The sequence below is a fragment of the Athene noctua genome, chromosome 1, assembly GCF_965140245.1.
Source record: "Athene noctua chromosome 1, bAthNoc1.hap1.1, whole genome shotgun sequence".
NCBI lineage: Eukaryota > Metazoa > Chordata > Aves > Strigiformes > Strigidae > Athene > Athene noctua.
Genome location: NC_134037.1, coordinates 155,201,833 through 155,223,610, shown reverse-complemented (window position 1 = coordinate 155,223,610; position 21,778 = coordinate 155,201,833). Strand labels below are relative to the sequence as shown.

Below are 21,778 nucleotides of genomic sequence, written 5' to 3'. Positions count from 1 at the left end.
AAATGGCTGTTTTTCTTCAAAATTTTTATCGACCACAACTACAAAAAATGTGAGAACAGCTGCACCAGCAGGGTGCTCAGACTGCTCATAACACTAACCCAGGGTCAGCTATATGTCCTCTTCCATCTACATTTAGTTCTTATTTAGATCACATTTAAGCCTGTATGCCTTCAGATTTGTAAATTCAGTTGTTTTCCATGAAAACAGCTCTTCAGCAAAACAAAAAAAATAATCAAAATGTCCCATTCTTCCTGCACTGTGACCTTTTTGTGAATGAAATGGAGGAAAAGAGCAGTAATTCACACACTTTGGCACATCAATTACACATCCAGTTAGCAATTTTCACCTTACTTTGGTTATAACATTTCTCAATTTTTCATCTAATATCCAACTCTGTTAATGGTTCGTCACTTTTCTTCATGACCTGTTTGGTGTGTTAGTCTTAGTTTTGGTTTTTGTAAAGTTGGAATGCCATGTCAATAACAATTACAGAGATCATTCTCAAATAAGACAATCGTATCTCTGATATATACCAGTGGATGAGGCATAACACACAGTAAAAAGCGATGAGGCATTTATTTGTAGATTTAATAGTGTGCTGATGTTACAGCATATATATGCATAATCATGCTGACTTTGAAAACACCACTTCAAAATTAAATAATGCCTTTCACTATGCCGTTCTACTGATGTCTATTGCACTACAACTATGCTGAGCTGAATTAAGTCACAAAATTTTAAAGATTATTCAGAAATCAAAATACTAAACCTTTCAGTAAAGAACAACCTTCCTGGAAGACTTTATAGCTCTAAAAAAACTCACAAACAGACTTGTTTTCTCCCAGGTTTTCATCTGACATCATATCCAATCATCATTTCTCTAAAAAGATTCTCAAAATGAAGCCTGCTTAGCAAAGTTGATCAAAACCACTGACTCCAGAGGATCTTGGAACAATATATACACAGATCATTTAGAAAGTGTAACCAAGTTTGAGTGCTAATATAGTACCCATGAGAAGAAAAATCATTGTGCATTGAAACATTCAATATATTATAAAAATTAAAATATATATTACATATTAATTTCCAGATGTGCATATACATATATTTATAGGCTATCTTCTGGTGCTCAACTTTGTAACCTCAGAGGAGCTTCAAAATAGGAGGTTTTGTTATCTGGAAAGTATACATATTAATCTATATTTAATATATACATATATTTTACTATGAAAGCACATTAAAACCAAAAAACCCAATCCTGAATGGTAAATCTTGGTTTATATTCTCATAAAAAACCAGTCTTCATATGACAATACATAATTTACGATCTGAACAGACATCACTCATGCCCAGAAAGGACAATTATCATTGTCTAAGTATCCCTTCAGCACATCTTTTTGGTCTCATTACTCAGTGTTTTATCTCCTTTAATGATGGTACCTCTCAGATCACCTAAAACTTAACATTTATGAAAGGTTGTTTCTTTGGCAGATACTATACTATCCAAGGACTCCACAAACCTTTGCTACTTTAGCTAAAAGAACACTGCTCATACATACATGAGACCATGGTGTGGAAAAGTGCCATTAGAATTATTCAGGTTTAACAGGCAGAAAATTATGAAGGTCAATTTATTTTGGGTACCCAAACCAGACTTCTTATAGACTGATGTCTTTCAGGGTACCTCTTTCTGTACATTCAAAACACATCTTCCCTGTTGTCTTTTGCTGGAGTTGTGAGAGATCCCAGGTGCTGCACTGGAAGCCATGAGTACCTCCTCTAAGTAGTCTGGAAATAAGGAACAAAGACTGTCTGAGCAGGAGTATGTATATACAGTATATATGTGACCTGAGTGGTGTGGCAGGCACAGGAGGAGAACTCAGCTCGCCAGGGCGCCAGTCACCTGTTCTAAATATGGATTACTTTCTTCCTGGGGAATAAGTACAGGGCTGATCCAAACGATGGAGATGGGCTGACATGACATGGGGGTCTCAGCTGTGAATCGGTAGCTGATGTTGAGGGATCCAAGCCCTTCCCCTGCCCCCAGACCCTTCCTGAGTAGATGCACATGCAGTTGTGAATCCAACACATCAGACACACTCCAAACAAGGTGTCTAACTCCTTTTGATTTTTTTGAAATTCCATTCCACAGGACTACTACATTTGCTCCAACATGGGAGCAGAGGATCTAAAACTCCTTAACAAAACAACACAAAATAATGGAAAGTAAAGCTTGCATATTTTAAATGTTCCTCAAGGCAATTCTCATTCTGAACACCATTAAGCAGTTAAGTAATCTGAAGGGATGTAAGATCCCAGAAAAATGAGAGTGCAGGCCCTGCCATAATATAACCTGCCTAAAAGATGTTATAAGCAATCCTGTATCTTCTGTTCAGCAATTTTAAAGCAGTACATAAATGAAATACTGATATGAAGCATAAAGACCATTCTGGACTAAGATACAAAACTAAAAATCAGGCAAAATTAAAGTCAATCCTTTAACAATAATCAATACTAAAAATACAGGGATTTTATTATTATGCTGCATTACTATAGACAGTCAGTTACCTCCTACTGAAGCAGCATCATTTCTTTGTTGTCCAAGGTAACAAGAGCCTGGATTCCCCAGAAACTGGAGAGACTGGGAGGCTGGAGAGGGACAGGAGGGAAGGGGAATGGTGGAAAGGTAATACAAATAATTTTAGAGAGAACGCCAAGACCAAGATGTAGCTCTGCACAGCTGGCTGTGACTCGGCAAAGCTCTGCATCTGTCACAGTACAGTGGTGCTCTGAGCCTTTGCTTCCTGGAGAGCCAGGCACCATGCAGTTCAAACAGACTCTGCCAGCATGGGTTCAGTGCTGAGCTCGAGTTATTGAGCGCTCTTGTGCCATTTGGGGAGTGCAGAGAAAAGGCACTGCAGTCAAGTCTGGTCTCTTGGAGTTTACCAGCTCTAGCCCAGTGCTGCCTTTCAGTGCTTGCATGTTTGCCACACCTCATCTAATAAGACCTTTTGGAAATGGAGCAGGAAGAAGTAACAGCAACTGCAGATAGATTTACTGTGGATTTGGCACAGTTGACATTGAGTCCAAACTGTTAATATCTGTTGCGACTTGCCTCTGCATACATTTTCTGGGCTCCTCATCCAGGAAAAGTGATGTAGGGACATTCAAGTTAGTTCTGCATGGACCCTGTTGGACAGAGCTTACTAGTAAGAGCTCTATGCAGCATGAAAGTAGCTAATCTGTTTGTAGACTTAAGCTAGTTTTGTAATTGATATAACCACATTAATACAGCACTGAGATCTGAGCTATAAAAACATGAACCCAAACTGACTCTGCATTTGTGGCATAATTAATCCAAAAACCAAAACAAAATACTGAATGATAACTGTAGCTCAGCTGCCTATCTTAGCTATTCACTGCAAAGTATATTCGTATTGTAGCTGATCAAATTATATTATACAAAAATTAAGCACTACACAGCTCATTGGCATTTCTTTGCTTATTATCAGTCAAGAATAAATTCAAAGGTACGATAGATCAGCTTTCTTGTGGATCAGTTGTGCATCCCTCTGTAAACAGGACACCACACCAGGAAAAAGAATGTCAACACGGTGGCAGATTATTGAAACTGATTTTTCCCAAAATGTAATCTAACCACATCTGTAGCAAACATGATGTCAACTTACAAAATGTTCCTTTAATTCAGCTTAACCAATACTTCTGAATAACTTGAGTTATTAAGTTCCTCCAGTATATAGGAATAAGGACAGCATGGAGTTCATAAAAGTTTGTTTTACTTGAGATATTTGTTCAAGAGCAGCCAAAATTGCTTAGTGTCCTAGACTAAATTACTTTTCTACCCCAGAGAGAGGGTGTTCCCTCTAAACCAGAGATGACGGTACAAGAATTTCAGAAAGTATTGTTTGCATTTTACTGGTCTTCAGATTACTAACACACAGGATTTTAAGTTACAGTACTGTCAGTCTGAAAGTTATAAAATATTTATTTTGCTTTAAAAAGCAAATAAAGCACCATTAAAAATATTTAGTATTCTATAAGAGGTATAGTCTTTTTACTGTTGTTATCACCAGGTTACCAAAGTACCCTCAGTAGTCCATTAAGAGCTGGAAGTAGTGTCTGTCATAGTTGGTTCATTTTCTCTTTCCTTAAGGGGGAAATTAAGGGTAAAATATAATGGTTTGATAAGGTTTCTTTTATTTTATTGTTTTAATAAAAGCATATACATACTTGTATGTTTGTATCAGGCAAAGATACATAAAAGAATTGTTCCTTGCACTTGAATTTCCATAGGAAGTGGCTCCCACCCGCCTGAACAGTTCTTAGAAAGGCTGAGGAGGCAAACTTTATAGATGTGATAAAAGGTTCCAGTGTACATAAGCTGAATTCGTTACAGTGATTTTTCTACCTCACAGTTAAGGCAGTATTTTTAAAGTAACTTCAGCCACTCATCACCTTCAAGATAAGAAGTGGGATCTTGTACTGAAATTCTTTGGGAACATCTTGTCATTAGAAACCTAGCTTTCATGTAATGGAATCACTGAATAAATGAGCTTGGAAGGGATGTCAAGAAATTATCTAATCTGATCCCCTGCTCAAAGCAAGTCTAAGAGCAAGTTCCTCAGCAGCTTGTCCAGTCAAGTCCTGAACACTTCCAAGGATGGACATTCATATATCACACACAAATATCATATCTAGCAGATTGTTCCTGGAGAGGAGCATCCACATCCTCACAGGTTTTCACAGCTAGCTGGGATTACTATGGTGCTCTGTTCTGATTTCCTGCATAATGAAGTCAAAGCACTGGACTCATTTACTTCTGTGTCATCAACTTCTCATTGAGTAAGGACATGTCTATAATCAATTTTGATTTAAAGAGTTGAAATTTGAGACTTCAATGCATCCCACACTCTAACGTATAAATCATATCATGTCACATTAAACTCTACCTCACCTTAACAGAATGTCTAGAAGATGGTCATTTTTGTTTCAGAAGATACATCCTTCTAACCTTGTCTTGCATTACGTCATCTTCCACCACAAAAACTTCTCTTACAGTTCAGTTATCCTAAGCACAGAGAGCAATTACCTTGTAGCTATCAAACTGTTTATTAATCCCAGAGGATTATAAATAAATATGTGAAGCTATATGGGGGGTAGGGGGAAGAGCAGTGAAAATGAGGGGAAAAAAAAGACACACAGACAGGCAAAAAGGAAAAGGTATTCCAGAAAGCGTGCATCTCAGTGCCACCAGGATTTCAAAGAACCGTTAACAGCTGGTCATTTTATCAGCAGTAGTGAAAAAAATAAGCAGCCAGTTTTGTAATCAAGAGCTAATCAGTTTAGGCACTTCTGTCATACAGCACAAAGTAAACTTTATATTGAGAGTTGAAGACTGGAAGAGGGAACCAGGGATTATTTTCCTTCTGAAAGCTGTTTTGCTTTTCTGTCTTCTGTGGATTAGACTGAGCCAGAGAGCTCTTTGCGCTGTATGATTCAAGCTTTGGGCTTGAGTTTGAAGCACTTCCTTAATATGTGGTCACCCAGTGCGCTAACTCTTACTGTTAAACCTTTCCATTAAGAGTCTTATACTGTGAGAAAAGTGTCTGTCTCCTTGAAAAACAATTAGGCAATTACATTGCAAAGTCATGAAAAAGTGCTTCCTCTAAAACCTATGAAGAAATCAGACACCTGCATGTGCAATGTAGTCTTAAAAGCAGAACGACAGGATTACAAGGTCAATGGTTTTCCTTTTGAAAGATGTTATCTGGGCAGGATTCTGACTCCTAGAGAGTTCAGAAAAAGGAAAAAGACAAAATACAAACAAAAAACTACAACAGGCAGCAAAAACCAACCAAGTGAAAAAGAATTTTAAACAAAATAAACAAGAATGATGAGAGATGAGAAATATCTTTTTCTGCAACCATGCTTAACCCATTCAGCAACATCTAAGAGATGTACAGAAAGTCAGTATCATTAGTTTTTTGCTTAATTAGATTCAAAGACGTCAGGATTCATAAAATTGTAGGGTCCCTTCACCTGTTGAGTTGAAAACAAACTTTTCAAGACTATGAGACCAAGAAAAGTATGTCTTCCACACAAACCAGACTTGACCAAGCAAAGGTATAAACCAAGAATCTCAAAAACTGCTGTGTATAGTACAGGAATGGAAATTCCACCTATATATAGGAAGCAGAACCTCAAATCCTACCAACGAAGTGAGCTCCTGCAATTCAAGCTAGCTGGTCTACAGGAATGTAACATGCAATCAGACAAGGCAGGCCTCTTTGAGATGTCACTGTTGAGAGCAGTAAGCAGCTAAAGAAACAAAATGTTGTAGACTACAGCATTAGAAATACCACCAAAGCAAGATTTCCATGGCAGAAAAATGTTTCTCCTGCCCCCCCCCCCCCCAAAAAAAAAACAAAACCAAACAACAAAACAGTGGACAGAATGTCATCAGAATAATATACCTCTTATAAGAAAGTACTGGATGACAGCATTTAGTTATCCCTCCAAAGAGGAATCTAATATTACTCTGCCACTGACTTCTGCTTGTCTAGCTCAGCATAAGGCATGATGTTCACAAGAGCCTGAAGTGAGCCTCCTCAGTGACCCAAAATTAGCAGGACTCCAAGTCCAGGGGCCTCAGCTCCACTCAGGTCCTGTGCCTAGTGTTCATCATTAACCATGTGCCACTGAGGGCATGGAGACAGTCAAGCCTGAGCAATGCTGAAGCCACGTATGCCTCCTCTAGCTTTACCTCAGCCCGTCTCAGCACTTGCACACTGATAAAATGCGGGCTGCCATCGGAGGCTAAGCATGCAGCCAGAGGGGGCTTCAGACAACACAGCAGTACTGGGAACTTAACCACACCACTATGTACCCCATAACACTTGGATCCCCCTAACTTTTCTTTGACTCTTAGCATGAGAAGATGATGGTTAAACTTTGGATAGACATGCCTCCTTAGTAGAGAAAACAGCCATTTATTGTGCAGATTAAGAGCAAAGGACCACTTCTACTGTTCTCTACCAGAAGAAAACACAGCATACAACAAGGACAAAGCCTATTTAATATTTGTACATAAAGCAGACCTAATCTTGTTTGGAGTCTTCAAACACTATAAAAATTAAATAAGAACATGTTCTGGATACTAGTTATTATTTTCATGTGGTTACCATGCAATTTATTATTAAAGATAGGTATCTGACTCTGTCTGCCACAACTGAATCTCTCTTCTTTTATTACCACTTTGCCTGTCATTCACTGCACTGTTACATCCAACATAAGAGTGTTAGTTTCTTTCAGAAAACAACATAATTAATTTTATATGTGTAAGATGCCCCACAGACTCCCCTGATGCAATCCTCACACAAATCCATTCCTACTGGGTTGATCCTTCAAGTCAGACAACAGTTATCACAAGTATATGTCAAGACTTGAGGAGGAGCAAACTTGCTGCACCAAAGAGAAAATCTAATTAAAGAATGGAGCACTAAGGCAGAGCTAGCCTGGATGTTTTTGCAGCAATAATCAGTGGTCATCTCTAACATAGGAAGTGCTACACAAAACACTGCACAAAATGTGAAATCTCCAGCTGTGCGAAGCACAAAAAATATTCTGGGGACAAGTTTTGTACATTATTATCTATGTTAATCTAGGATAGAAGTGTGGGTGCACTGGAAGTACTACAGCATACATTTTGCATGTCTGCCTGCTCTACTCTTACATCTTCCTTATCTTCTTTCACGCATTTTTATACCCTTGACTAAACTCTGATTCAGCAGGCCATTCCGTATCATTTTCAAATTCTTTTAAAATCAGCCTAAAATGCTGCTATTAGAGATAGATATATCTATCTCTATCGAGGTGTGTACATACACACACACACACAGAGGCACACACCATATTCGCATACATACAGAGAAATAACCCTAACAGAATTGCTTCCAACTGTAGTGATATAATACTGTTTTCCCCACCAGATGGCAGTAACTTCAACTTAATATAAACCAGACTGGTTGCCACATGTACAGCAAACAATGGCATTCTTTATATTTGGGTTTTTCCGTAAGAGGGAAATGCTGTTTTTTCAACATGTAGAGCTATTCCAGTTTCCGTCTATTTAACGACAAATTGAAGGATAAAGTTTGCTACTAACAGTTAAGCTCAACTTTGATCAGTGTATCCTCCAAGATTTTTTTAAAAACATGTATCATCCCATGTTGTTATTTTTTCAGTATACTATAATTTCATCAAATTTAAGAAATATGGATGTTATTTCCAGTCATTGTCTTTTTTCCAAGAACGATTCCCGAGCAGAAATGACTGGGTAACATTCAATTGCATAATAAACTTTTACAATATATGCTAATAATTAAAATGATTAAAGGACTCCAAAGAAGAGGGAAAAACGGAAAACATCTTGTGCATAATTGACAAAAATATACAGTGTGCAGACTTCATATGAAAAATTTAGAGTATCACCTACAGCAAAAGTATTGAAGGCAGCACATACTATATTACATGTAGGCTAAGTTGCCTTCAATGTGGGAGCTAAAAATTTCTTCTACTGGTAATAGTAGGAAAGTTTTTGTCAGTATAGTCCAGGCACTGTAAAAATAAAGTAATCTGGTGGATAGGGACTGCTCTGTAGAATATCCAGTTTTACAAGTGACTCATCCACAGATTCCAGCCAAAAGATTATAGTTCACCTTTTATTTCTTTAATTTCTCCTTATTTTTGAAATAAATTTTCCAGAAGAAAATGTCACCTATTATAAAAGGAGGACTTTACTGCTATTCTACTAATATTAGTATTCAGAATGATTAAGTGGGCTTATATTCAGCAGTATGCCAACTGCAAAGAAAATATCAAAAATGCATATTCTTGTTAATAAAACACACTCATCTTTCAATAAATTTATGACCAAATACACAGTCTGTTTGGACAGCTGGCTTCCACTACCCTACAAGCACAGATTCAGATTTTTTTTTTTTTTTCATTATTTTTAGTTTGTAGGTTGAAAGACAAAATAGAGCAAAATTTTCTCCAGATACACAAAACAAGTACAGTGATGGGAAGAAACAACCACAACAATAAAGCAAAAAAGATTACCTGGACTTTATGGACAATCAGAATTCTGAGGGAAAACAAGGACAGTGAAAAAGAAACTGATCTTAAACACATTAAAAAAATGAAAGAAAGGAACCAAGACCTAAAAAAGATTCACAGTAAAAGGAGAAAATGTAAGCAGGAGGGAAACAAATTATGACTGTGAAGCCTTTGGGAGGAGAGAGAAGGGGAGCCAAAGAGTCTTGCCATCAAGCCTGGCTTCAGGAGTTCCATTGCAACGAAGATCAATTTATGCCATAGAAAAGTAGGCCTCTCTTACCTGCTCCAGTTGCAATAAACTGGTGAATTACTGCTTTTCAAGAAAACAGTTATATGACTACTTTCTACTAATTCAACATTAAGCAGCCAGCCACACTTGTCCTTCACACTTACGGCTAATATTCCTGAACATTTAACTTTTCATAACCAGCTCCTCTACATAAATGAAAAATTTTAAGTCCAATTTACATGGATGTGTATTAGATGCTCTGCATCCCAAATCAATGTAATTTGAATTGAAGACAATCTCTAGATATAGTATAATTCAAAAAACCTTTTCATAAACTTTTTATTATGACTTGGTATTCTTCTGAGATTGTACATTCACATCAGCTGGAAGTATGAGTAGAATCCACCATAAAAGTAAGTTATTCCTAACATCTGAAGGAAGAGGAAAAGTAAAGGTAGCAAGGAATTTTTAGGACGAAACTAGCCAAAATGGTTTTCAGTGGCAAATGCAAACCTGTGTGAATTCCCCACACACTGAAAACCCATCCTTAGATCAGAGAGACAAACGGAATGAGTCATTGTTGAAGTGGACAGAGTAAGCACAGGAATTCACCGTTCAACATAAGGTCCCAGCATAGAGGTTAGCACAACCCTGTGACGTTCAAAGCACCAGTAAAGTAGGAGTTAGACAACTGCCTTTTCCTCCAGCTGCAGTATCAGTAGTAATCCTACAGTAATGTTTAGGAATTCCTGTATGTTTTGAAAAGGATATGGGAAAAATAGACAGAGGTGAAGGAAGGCAACAAAAACTGAATACTGGAGAAATTTGTTACAGTGAAAGTCTTAAGAGATCTCCGATCTATTGTAGCTGATTTGAACACATATGTAGTAGTGATTATAGGAAAACAACTACCATCTATAAGTGGCAGCAGAAAACAATGGCTCCAAGCTGAAGCTAGTCAAATTTATATCAGGTAAATGGCACAATTTTTCATAGATTGTTTTAGGAATTAATCACTCTTGCTATGAAGATAAATTGTCGATTAAATAAAAAATAAATCCTTCCTGCTTCAGAGACAAAATACAAAGGAGCAACCACACAAAATATAAAAACTTAAAAGAGTACTACATGGTCCAATGGCACATTCTGATCTGAAACACTATCACTTTCCATGAAAGGCATGAAGTAATTAGCCACATCTGTAAGGAAAAATATTTTGAATCACATCAAGGTGATCCCAGCCTTCCCATAAGTGACAGAGTTGCCGTTTAACCTCCCTTAGAAACTCATGAGGAAATTTTCATCCAAGTGAAGACAACAGTGACAAAACTCCCATCAAATTTAATGGCACTAAGATTTTAGACTCAGTGCTGGTGCTGCCAGTGCTGAGCGACATCCCCACCAGAGTGAGCCTGCTGCACCATGCCAGCCAGGCTGGGGCTGTGGGTGTTTGCCACCACAGAGGGCCTGACCCTGCCTCCCTCACAGCAGGGTCCAGCCTGGCCTTCCTGCAGGGCCCAGCGTCTGGCCCAGCGCAGGGGCGGGGGCTGTCCCAGCTGTCGCCCACGGCCGGCCCCACACCCAGCAGCCCTCTGCTGTGGGGATGAGCGCCACGACTGCACTCCTTGGGAGCCATTTCAAATGCAAAGGGAGTGTGTCCTAACTCTATCCCAGGAAAGCCACTGTGGGATGGAGCGCAGCAGCGCTGCCCACGGTACCATGTGCCAGGGGTTGTTGGTGGTGACTTGGCAACTGAAACTTTGGGTAACCGTCTCAGGGCTTACCTGTGGCTTGTAAAGCAGCAAACACGGTACTGCTGCAAAACGGAAAGACACCTGGAAGTACACCTGGAAGAGATGCAGCGCATCAGAACAAGGATACAGGACTTGCGTCATAAACTGAGTCTCAGTTTCACCTCGTTATTTTAAAATTAATCCCATTTCAAAGAAAGGCATACTGTCACATCCCATAACTACAAAATATACAGACAAAAAAAGAGGAACCGTTTTTTTCAGGGCTTGATGAACTTCATCAGGTTAGCAAATTTATGGGAATTGTCATATACCATCAACAAAATAAGCCAGTACCACAAGGGAGAGTGCCTGACCCCCTAGCTCACCTGATTCGAACCATCCAAACAGTGGACCAGCACGGGGTCTGCCCTCAGAGCATGCTTTTCCGAGGGCTGAGAGTAGGGTACAAAGAAGGTAAATTATTTTAGTCCTCTGCCATCTTCTGTCTTGTAGGCCCCACAGCCTTTCATCACGTTACAAAGTGGGGCACTCTCTTGCTGGCTGCACATTCAATTGTGTGCTGAGCTATCTATGCAAATAAAGTCACGATTTTATTTTATAAAGTGGCAATCAACTCCATTTTTTAGACCGAATTTTAGCACCTGAAAATTCTTTTTTGTCTTTGTTAGAAAATGTATAGCTTGAATTTTTGCACAAAACCTGTAATTTTTCTCATTTGTACTAACATCTTCACAGCAAACACAAAGTTGTGTTTAATAAAATTTATTAGGAAAAGTATTAATCTATAATCACATTTCTAGAACAATAAATATAATACCCAGGGAAAACACCTGTAGTAGAAGCACTGTTCTGGCAAAAGATGGAAATCCATTGAGCTCTTTGTTATCAACAGATTGCATATAGCACCTTCCTTTATTAACAAGGAGTTTTTAAAGATGTGGGATCAGTTAGTAAACTTGTTGTTACATTCAGCAAACGCACATGATTTTTAAATGAGGAACCCTTTAGTTTCTGAGAGCTCAATTAGTATTAATTACAGGTTTAAAGAAGCACCACAACATATTCACATTGATAGTATAGGCATATCTACAGCATAATTACTGTCACTTCAATAAGTGCACTCATGCATACACATCCCCTTCTAGGATCAAAGTGGTGGCATATAGAGTCCAGGCTCCTGCTATCAGAGGCAACCATGTTTCACATTCCCTTTCATAAATGTATCATTTTCCACCTTGCAAACAGACATGTGTGGAAAAACAAAACCTGACCACCTTACTGGGAGGCTTCTCCAGAACACTACTGCTTTGATGGCTAGAAATCTTGTAATTTTCAGTCTGATTTTCTCCCAGTTATTTCTTTTCCAGCTCTGTTCTTCAGATTAAATGACTGTTCTTTGCTTGCAATTTTCCTCTCCCCACAGCCTATCTTTTCTCTTGGCCTTTATTTTATTGAAGAAAAAATAAAGCTTTTAGTATCCTTACAATAGTCTCTCCCTTCCCACTATTCATTTTACTAGCCTTTCTCTGTTTATTACAACTAAATTCATGCTTCCTACACCTGGGTGCTCTGCATGCTAGGCTGGGGAGGTTGCTGCAGTGCAACAATGGAGGCATTAGTAAGTTTATTTCACTACCTGAAAGATATAACTCAATACATTTTAAAATGGCATGGACCTCATTTATGGACATATCACATTGGTGTCTCAGTCATTTTGGATGAAATTCATCTTGCCTAGTTTTTAGCAGCATCTCCAAGCTAGTCACCGCAGGCCCCTATTATAATTAGAGAGACACATTACAACATGATTCATCCGATCTATTTTTAGAGATTTTTGACTGGATGAAATCTGTTGTGCCCTAGAAATACTCTTCACTGACTATGTCTAAACAAATACCTCAGTTGGAGAGATCTTACTGGAACAACTGAACACCTTATTTTGTGGTTTATTAATATAATCAGCTTCTTCCTTTTCTTTTTTAAAATCACAATGTATCAGATAATAGCAGAAGTAATCATAACCACAGGTATAACTTTATGCTTTCAGACCTCCATGCTGCTTCTACTACTCACCATCTCAGAGCTGTGAAGTTTTCTCTGGATTATACCAAACTGACCATACTTTTCAACTGCATATTGAAAATGGCTCTTCTAGTACATCTTTGAAACCCACAGTAACTAGAGGTAGCACAATTTCCCCCTCAAAAATCAAGCGCTAGGGTAATGATTTGACAGGATTACAGTCTGACAATAAATATTCCAGAACAGAACATGAGAAAGAGCCACAGGTATTTTAGGAAATCAGATCAGTTGTAATATTCAGAAGTGAAAACAAGATGCTGAACTTTGACCAATCATAAATAAAAGGATATAGACCTGGGGAAGTAGGTAGGATACTTTTTGGCAATCCATATCTATCAAAGCTCCTTAACTACACCTTCTAAGCAAGAAGCTTGAAACATTTGAATAGTAAAAGATAAACATTAAAATCAAATAACCAAACACAAATACATATTTATATCATCTTCTTCTCCAATGGAACAGCTACAGAATATTGCTTCACAAAACCAAATTAAAATCAGAAAGAAGTCAATACTCTCCCTCAGTTCCATAGACAAATCAATGCAGTTACCATACTGTACGGTCTCACAGTGGATTAACATTTAAAAACTGACTGCTGCTGAATCTTAAGAATTTTCTTTAAATCCCCCAAATATGAGCTATACAATGGAAAAAATGTTACCGCCACAGCAGTGGTTTTTTGCTTTGTGAGGGAAGTGCTAGTACAGATAAATAGGTTTATCCTAGACATTTTGCAGCAAGTAACAGGGTAGACTGAGTATCTCATGAATTTTGGTTTAGGCCAATACATACTCATGAAGGTTTTCTTCGCCAATCCTGTTTACATACAAGCATTCTTCGTGTGACGCGTTTGGACAACATTCCTTATGACAGGGGATAACTGGGGAAAGTTTTCATCCAAACCACTGTCAATCTTAAGGTAAATACAAATTGCAGAATATTTGGAAGATTACAAGCATGAACATTTCAAAAATGAGTTATTTACCATAGCAGATTGATTAATACTTTTCATCCTACTTGGTGCTCAGAAACCAGAACTCAGGATAACTCCCAGAAATGCAAACACCTAACTTCATTCCCTGAACCACAATACCAAAAGGATTAATTTCCAGATAATTCAAGCTCAAGTAAAAACTCAAGGTTAGGATTCCATAAACAGATGCTGAAGTGTGTAGGTAGGGATGTTCCCTCTAACATCACAAATCCAAACCCAATGGAGGGGGTTTCCCAAGGGAAATGGACCACAGAAAGCAGAGAGGGGCATGTGCTCTCCCTAAATTGCATGCCTTGTTGCCACTGTCATAGAATAAGTACCAGGATAAATGGACAATTAGTTTGGCCCACAAGAGCATTTCTTGAATTATCTTGTTCCATGAATAACAAACAGACAGACTTCAGTATCACCTTGTGGGAAAAAGATGTTTGCTTAAAACTGTTAAACATTGCAGCTTAAAAGTGAGATCACCTAGTCAGAACTAATGAATGAAGAAATACCATGAGGGTTTGCACACAACACACATTCAGACTCAAAATCCCAGTCATAGCAGGATCAAAGGTATGTCTTTTCACAGAAATATGAAAGATTTTTTTTCAAGATGTAATTTCAAATATTTTTTAATGTCAAACTATCAGCCATCATGCCCCTCATAAATGAAAAATCATCAGATTTTCCATTCTCTATAAAAATTTTATTTTCTTATGCCAGAGCTCTCATAAACATGTCCTTGACAGTGGCATTTGTTAAGCATATATGCTGACCTTTTCAAAGTTTCTCTTTTTTGAAATGACTGTTCTCGTTTTGCATTCTGCTGTGTATTCTTTCACACACTGCTAAGTGCAAACTTTGTATGGTTGCCCTAGTTTGCAAGGTTCTTTACTCATGAATGTACACAAGTATTACAAGATTTCTTTAGAATTCTTTCTTGTCAGTTATGTAAAACTTCCAGAGCTCTTCAACAGATACAAGCACAAGGTAAATTTCTACTCCTGTTTCTGAAACAGGATGAAATAATTCTACCAAAGGCATACCTGTATATAAAATAGCCAATATTTATCCTGAGAATTCCTTCTTTCATGACTATCTCTTTGGAAGAAATCAATTAAGAAAAAAAATGTAGTCACTCCCCAGATAACACAACATTTTAAAACCAAGACCAACAGTAGCTTAGACACACTCTGGTTCCTCATAAGTCCTGTCTGCATTTTCCATAAAGTCATTATATAGCACACAGGAGGAGGCAAATGGTGAGAAGGTGGCATGATTTGCGTAAGAAGGATCTCTACAATCTCTTCTGAAAATATTAGAAAGGCAAAAGCAACCATTTTTTAGAAGAACTTGTCTCCCACATTAGGATGATGCATCTTCTTGAAGCCCAGAAAGCTAATTATTTCCTGCGCTGAATAAAAAGAACTGCGGCTAGCAGGTTGAGAGAGGCGGCTCTTTCCCTCTACTCCACTCTCACGAGACCCCACCTGGAGTCCTGTGTTCAGCTCTGGGCTCCTTGGCACAAGGAAGACATGGACCTGTTAGAGCGGGTCCAGAGGAGAACCACAGAAATTATCAGAGTGCTGCAACACTTCTCCTGTGAAGAAAGACTGAGATTGTGTGATTGTTCAGCCTGGAGAAGAGAAGGCTCTGGACACACCTTATTGTGGCCTTTCAGTACTTGAAGGGGTTTGTAAGAAAGATGGAGGAAGACTTTTTACATGGACCTGTAGTGACAGGACAAGGGGTAATGGTTTTAAGCTGAACAAGGGTAGATTTATATTAGATATAAAAAGAATTTTTTTACAATGAGGGTGGTGAAACACTGGAGCAGGTTGCCCATGGAAGTTGTGGCTGCCCCCTCCCTGGCAGTGTTCAAGGCCAGGTTGGACGGGGCTTGGAGCAGCCTGGTCTAGTGGAAGGTGTCCCTGCCCATGGCAGGAGGGTCGGAACAAGATGAACTTTAAAGGTCCCTTCCAACCCAAACCATTCTATGATTCTATGATCGTTTGGCATGACCAGCTCTTTGCAGGAAGTATTTTTGCCACGGAAGCATATCACAAAGATTGTGATCTTAAATTAGTCAGGATCTACACAAGAAGGAAGCTGTTACTGCTATTGCTCTGCATGTCTCTGTTAAAAAGCTACAAGAAATACCAGGTTATTTCAGATTAACATTATTTCAGTAATGCTAAAGCTTCCATTTCTATAAAGAGAACATAAGCATTAAAGGGATTTCTGCTTATCAATATCAGAGGCTCAGAAAATGACAGTACTAAAATGAACTTCATATACCTCAGATGCTCCTGGAATAAGACTAACTTTAATTTCAAGCTCAAAACATCATCATTTCTCATTGAGTGAAAAAATACGTCTTTCTGGTCATTTGACTCAGAGTTCATCCTACATCAGTTATTCATATTCAAAGCATTTGGAAGGAGACTCAAATAAGGAACAAGGACTTAAGTAGACTTTCTAAGGCTTTTTGTGGTGGTGATTACAGACCAAGAAGAATTCTCAAGAGCATGAGAGACTTAATTTGGTTTGTATGTTAAATTGAAGCTGAGGCAGTTAATCATTCCAAAGTTTACAAAAAAGTAAATCCACATATAGTACCTAAAGCAAATAACTATAACTGTTACTGGCTTAACTCATCTATCTATCAAGTACCTTGGTTTTGAGGGGAAAATCCCAGAGATTTTTCACATAGTACTAAAATTCAAACAACATGGTTTTTAGCTTTGATGACTCCTTGTTAAATGGTCTTCTCCAAGTCCTTGCTCTTAGCAAGTCCACAGTCAGGCTTGAATATTCTCTATCATTAAGGAAATATAGAAATGGATGATCCTAGATCCCAAGGACCAAGGTCCCTAGCAAACCAACAGATTTTTGGTGGGGATTAAAGCTGGCAGCAAACTTGAATTAAAAAGGTATCTTTTAGTTCAAAATTCAGATAACTATAACTCTTCTTGTATCAACAGAGTATAACCTGGGCTCTCTTCTGGTTTTTGCTGCCTTTAATTTATCCAGTAGATTATTAGGATGTGCAACATGATAAACTCCTGTCCTTGAAATGATGATTTACAAATTGTTGAATACGATAATAAAGTGTCAGTGTACAAATTGCTTAAAGATGGTACCAAATTCCTTATCTTCACTGAGCAAAAGGATCATGGTCTCTTCAGAGTATTTGCTTCATTTTGGTTCAGTATCCTATGATAGAGCTCACACTTTTTTTTTCAAAGAGGCTTACCTGGGTGACTCAGATTAAGAGACTTTTGGTAAAATAAATAACTGTTATAAAATTTATTTCTCAATAGCTGGTTTTCATAGGCTAGATGATTCCACATTGGTTCAGGTATCTTAACAGATTTCCATAAATTTTGCAATTCTTCAGGGAAGAAAAATAGAGGGAAGAAAGGGTATATAAACCTCCCTTAATTCAAGTGAGAAATTCAGTCTAAAATTCCTCTAAAATAAATTTATGACACAGCGAACATTGTCTACAGCATACTGTGTTAAATCTTTATCCACCTCTCTTGTGGAAACAAACAAATTAGTTCTGAAGACAACAGGGCATGAACTGCATTGACTATGAAGGAAATTGCATCTGATAATCATTGCTATGCAAACCACAAAACTTCACAAGATCCAGAAGGCCCCTCCAGTATAAAAATGTCCCTCCTCTTACCTGTTCTCAGAACAAGGGATACACTCCCTTTCTCCAGAGAAGCTGAATTGGTTTCTATATTGCAATGGAGGTTAGAAACCAGTGTTGCTTCTTGAGGACCTTAGAGTCCTTGTATTCAAGAAGTGGAATAAAATGTTTAGATTATTTGCTCCTTCATCTAAATGAATGGCTTAAAAGGGAAAAGTAAAGAGAAGCATTAGTCTAATAGTCATCACTGGCTTTAACAGAGTAAAATGCCTTCAACTGGCAGCCTGAACTTTAGCTTGAACTAACTAGGTGCAAAGCTGGCACATCACTCAAGCAACAGCCCGGTATAAGCCAATGTTTTTTCAGAACTTCAGTGTCAACAACAGAAGAGGGCCAGGAGTGTATGTACTTTGGGGCAACACATCAACACATGGTAAAATCCACCCTAAACAAGAACAAGAGAAATAAAACTTAATAGTTTCACAATCATATTTTCATTGCTAATAGAGATGCACCTTTTCCCTTTCAACATAAAGTCTTATACATCTTTCATTGCAATGCTTTATCCTCAGCTACTTACAAGAGACGACTATTTATTTCAATAAATGATCATGAATATAATTAAGATCAGACCTTCTCCTTGGTACACTGTACAGAATGCTGTGAATCTAGAGATGACTTTCTTATCAATTACATTAAAATGAACAAGAGGGAAGCCTTTTATTTTAAAAATCTTCCTTCCAGGAGCAAATCTCTCTTTCCCCCTCGCCTTTTTTATTTTTTTATTGACTTAAAGTGCTAGTAGCATGAGATAAAGTGATTGCTGCCACTGCATTGCTGAATTCGAGCAGTATTTCGAGACCAAGTACAACAGCACTGTCTTTGCACTGTTTATGCCATACATGTAAGAAAGAGTATTTAATCTTTTAATTTATTGCTGAAGGTAACAAAAATTAAGAGAATCTCACATAGTCTAAATAAAGCTTAAGGTACAACACTTCCACATGGTGTATGAATTTCTAAACTGCAGTCAGTCTATGAACATGTTTGTCATCATTAACATGCATCTATAGTTCAGCAGGAATACCGAAATGTCCTATTACGTGTAACAGCCTACACAAAAGACCAGCAAATAGATTTTTCTTTTAAGCTAATGGGACTAGTTAATGGACCTTCTGGAGAAAAGGTACAGTTTGCAATCATGTCAAAGACTATCTGAAAAATGAATTAATATGCAGGATATAAATTATCCAGAACAAATCCAGTGAATCCGGATCACGACCATTTTAAGATAATGGGCTTCCTACTTTTGCTATTAATATTTAATTGCTTATATTGCATGTTTATATTGTGCTATGCATTTTTTGTTGTTTTCTTAGATAATTTTGGCCCATGAATGTACAAGGTAGGCCAAAGACTTTTTTTCAAAAAAGCCTATCGCTATTTAGAGGCAACTTACAGTTGGTTCACATACATACTTTCATTTTGAATATGCAGTCCCCAGTCTAAAGTTAAATCAAACCATCCTACAGATCAACGGAACTTCAGAATACACCCTGAGAAACTACTCCCCTTGATACACTCATAAATATTAATTACATTTATAGGATAGCAATACAAATTCTACCAAGTACCACAGGACCCTTCAGTTATTAAAGAGCAGCAAAAAATACTGACAGAAATGACTGGAGTAATTATTAGTGTCCCTGAAACTTCAAACTGTTCAACAGTTCACCAGATATTTGCGCGCCCCCCCCCCCCCCCAATTTTGATAAGAATAGTTGGAATAAAATTAATCTCGCACTGATAAGGAGAACACAAGTGCTGTAGCTTGTAATAAAACAGAACATCTAGTAAATACGTAACAGAAGCTACTGGTCCTAAAGCAAACATTTTAACAATAAAATTCTAATACAGATAGTAAGTAATCAAAATTTACAAACTACCACAAACAGTTAAAATTTCACAGAACAGATTTAATAAATACAATTAATAAAACAGGCACACTTATGCTGGAGCAAATACACTACACACTTTGATTTTTCAGGAGGAAATGTAATATGCTGCAGCTAAAGGAATAACAAAGCAAAAAGAAACAAAGTGCAAACATAACGATTCTCAAAGGGTAATGGTTACACCACAGGCTTATATTCACGGATCACATTTTTACTACCTATAGCCTGCAGATATTTTTTTCCCTGAAGAAGGTAAGACTATTATGTGCTGACTTTTGTGTGCATTTTTAATTGTCTTGCCTAGGTGTGCAAATCTCAAAAATAAGTATTGTAGAGCCAAAAAAGGAAGAAAAATAACTGCCAAAATATTGGAACAAAAAAGTTACTGCAAAGAGACAGAAATTCATTACTTTCATGCTCTATCAAACTTATAATAATATGCACTTAGAAAGAAAAGCAAAATCTTATTTTAAATGGCATTTGCTAAAGCTACACTAACAAAAGGATTTGTGGCCCTGTCACGAAAAAACATTGACCCTTGACCTTTTTTCAGTTTAAAGAAGGAGAACAGCCAGAATCGTGTGTATCAAACAACTGGTTTTTTTGTATAAACATTCTCCCAATTTTCTTAGTCTGCTGCAAGAGCGGAGGAAGAAAAAAAAAAAAAAAGAAAAGAAGAAGAAAATGCCCCAAACGAAAGGCTCGATTCGGAAACAGTGCAAGCCTGCTTCTAAACAGTCATGTGACTTTTTTTTTGCTAACAGCCATGTGCTCGCGTATCATTTTACTCTGAAATAACTCTGCGGATTTCAGCTCAACCTGCCTTTGCTTATAATGCATGACATAGCCTGTGAGGGAGCCTGAGAACCGTCCCTCTTCAAAAGCAAGGTTCCCATGCTTGGCCTGTAACCATGGAAGCAGATGCCTTTTTTGCTTACCCCTGCTTACCTCTTTGCAGCCACGAGCTGCTCCCTATTGTTAAAAGGGGTACGCCTTGATTTTTCTTCGTCGTGACCGAACTTGCCTCTTCTTCAAAGGGCATGATGCTGCAGGTCATTGGTCTAGACTGTTTGCACGGTCCAGAGAACAGCCTTGATGTAACCCTTGCTCCGTCTGTGCCACACCACCAGCCGTGCGACTGCAGACTGTAGGGGGACATCGGAGATCTGTATTTGAAAAGAAGTCCGTCCGATTTTGCCATTGTGCCTTTTCAGTCATCGATCGAATGAATATCGAACCTTCTGTCGTTGCATGTGTGAAATAGATAGCTTAGCAAGCACTTTTGTGCCCAAACCTGTGCAGTGGGCCAAACTCTCTTCCTTTATTCACAAGTATTATTGGTTTTTGTAGCACAGTAATTTCTTAGGTACTTTAATAACGGTGTCCTAATGTTAGACTAGCTTCACAACAGAATCTCTTTGTTGCAATCTGCTTGATTTAGCACTTTATTTTTTTTATTTTTTTTTAAAGGTGCTTTCTCTTTTAGTCATTCCCAGTTGAACATCAGCCCTCTTAAAGTGCAAGGGAGGCTGATTTTGAATCGGTATGAACAGCCCAGAATCATGAACGGTTTCAAAACAAGATACTGACTGGAACGTCTGCTACCATAAGGCTTTAAAAATATCACAGGAGAAAAAAAAGTGAAGTTGGAAAGCTTCCAGGGTAAATTAAAAAAGTAAAAAATCCAGCAAATACAGCACCTTTTGGGGTTTTTTTGTTAAATACAAATAAAGAACACAGCAGTAAGGAAAGACAGATGTTGTAATAGATAAAATAACCCGACAGTGGTGGCTAAAACCTAAAAGAATCCTATCCTCTTTTTCTCCTCAATATACCAAGACAAGTAAGTTGGAAATTTAACATCTGATGGCATGGGAGCTCTAAAATACTCTTTATTCTTTTGTGCTATTCACAAACATTTTTGATATTCACTTTTTTTAAGATGCATTTTCTTTAAAAAACATATAGATAAAGGTC

The 21,778-nt window shown here is 37.8% G+C and overlaps 1 long non-coding RNA gene across 1 annotated transcript in view; it reads right to left on the bottom strand.

Annotated features, from left to right (window-relative positions):
• LOC141971426 (uncharacterized) overlaps positions 1–21,778 on the bottom strand; it is a 243,196-nt gene that overhangs the window by 130,904 nt on the left and 90,514 nt on the right. The window contains exon 3 of the long non-coding RNA XR_012635278.1: positions 11,152–11,214. This is a non-coding gene — a long non-coding RNA (uncharacterized LOC141971426). The remainder of the gene's footprint in view (positions 1–11,151; positions 11,215–21,778) is intronic.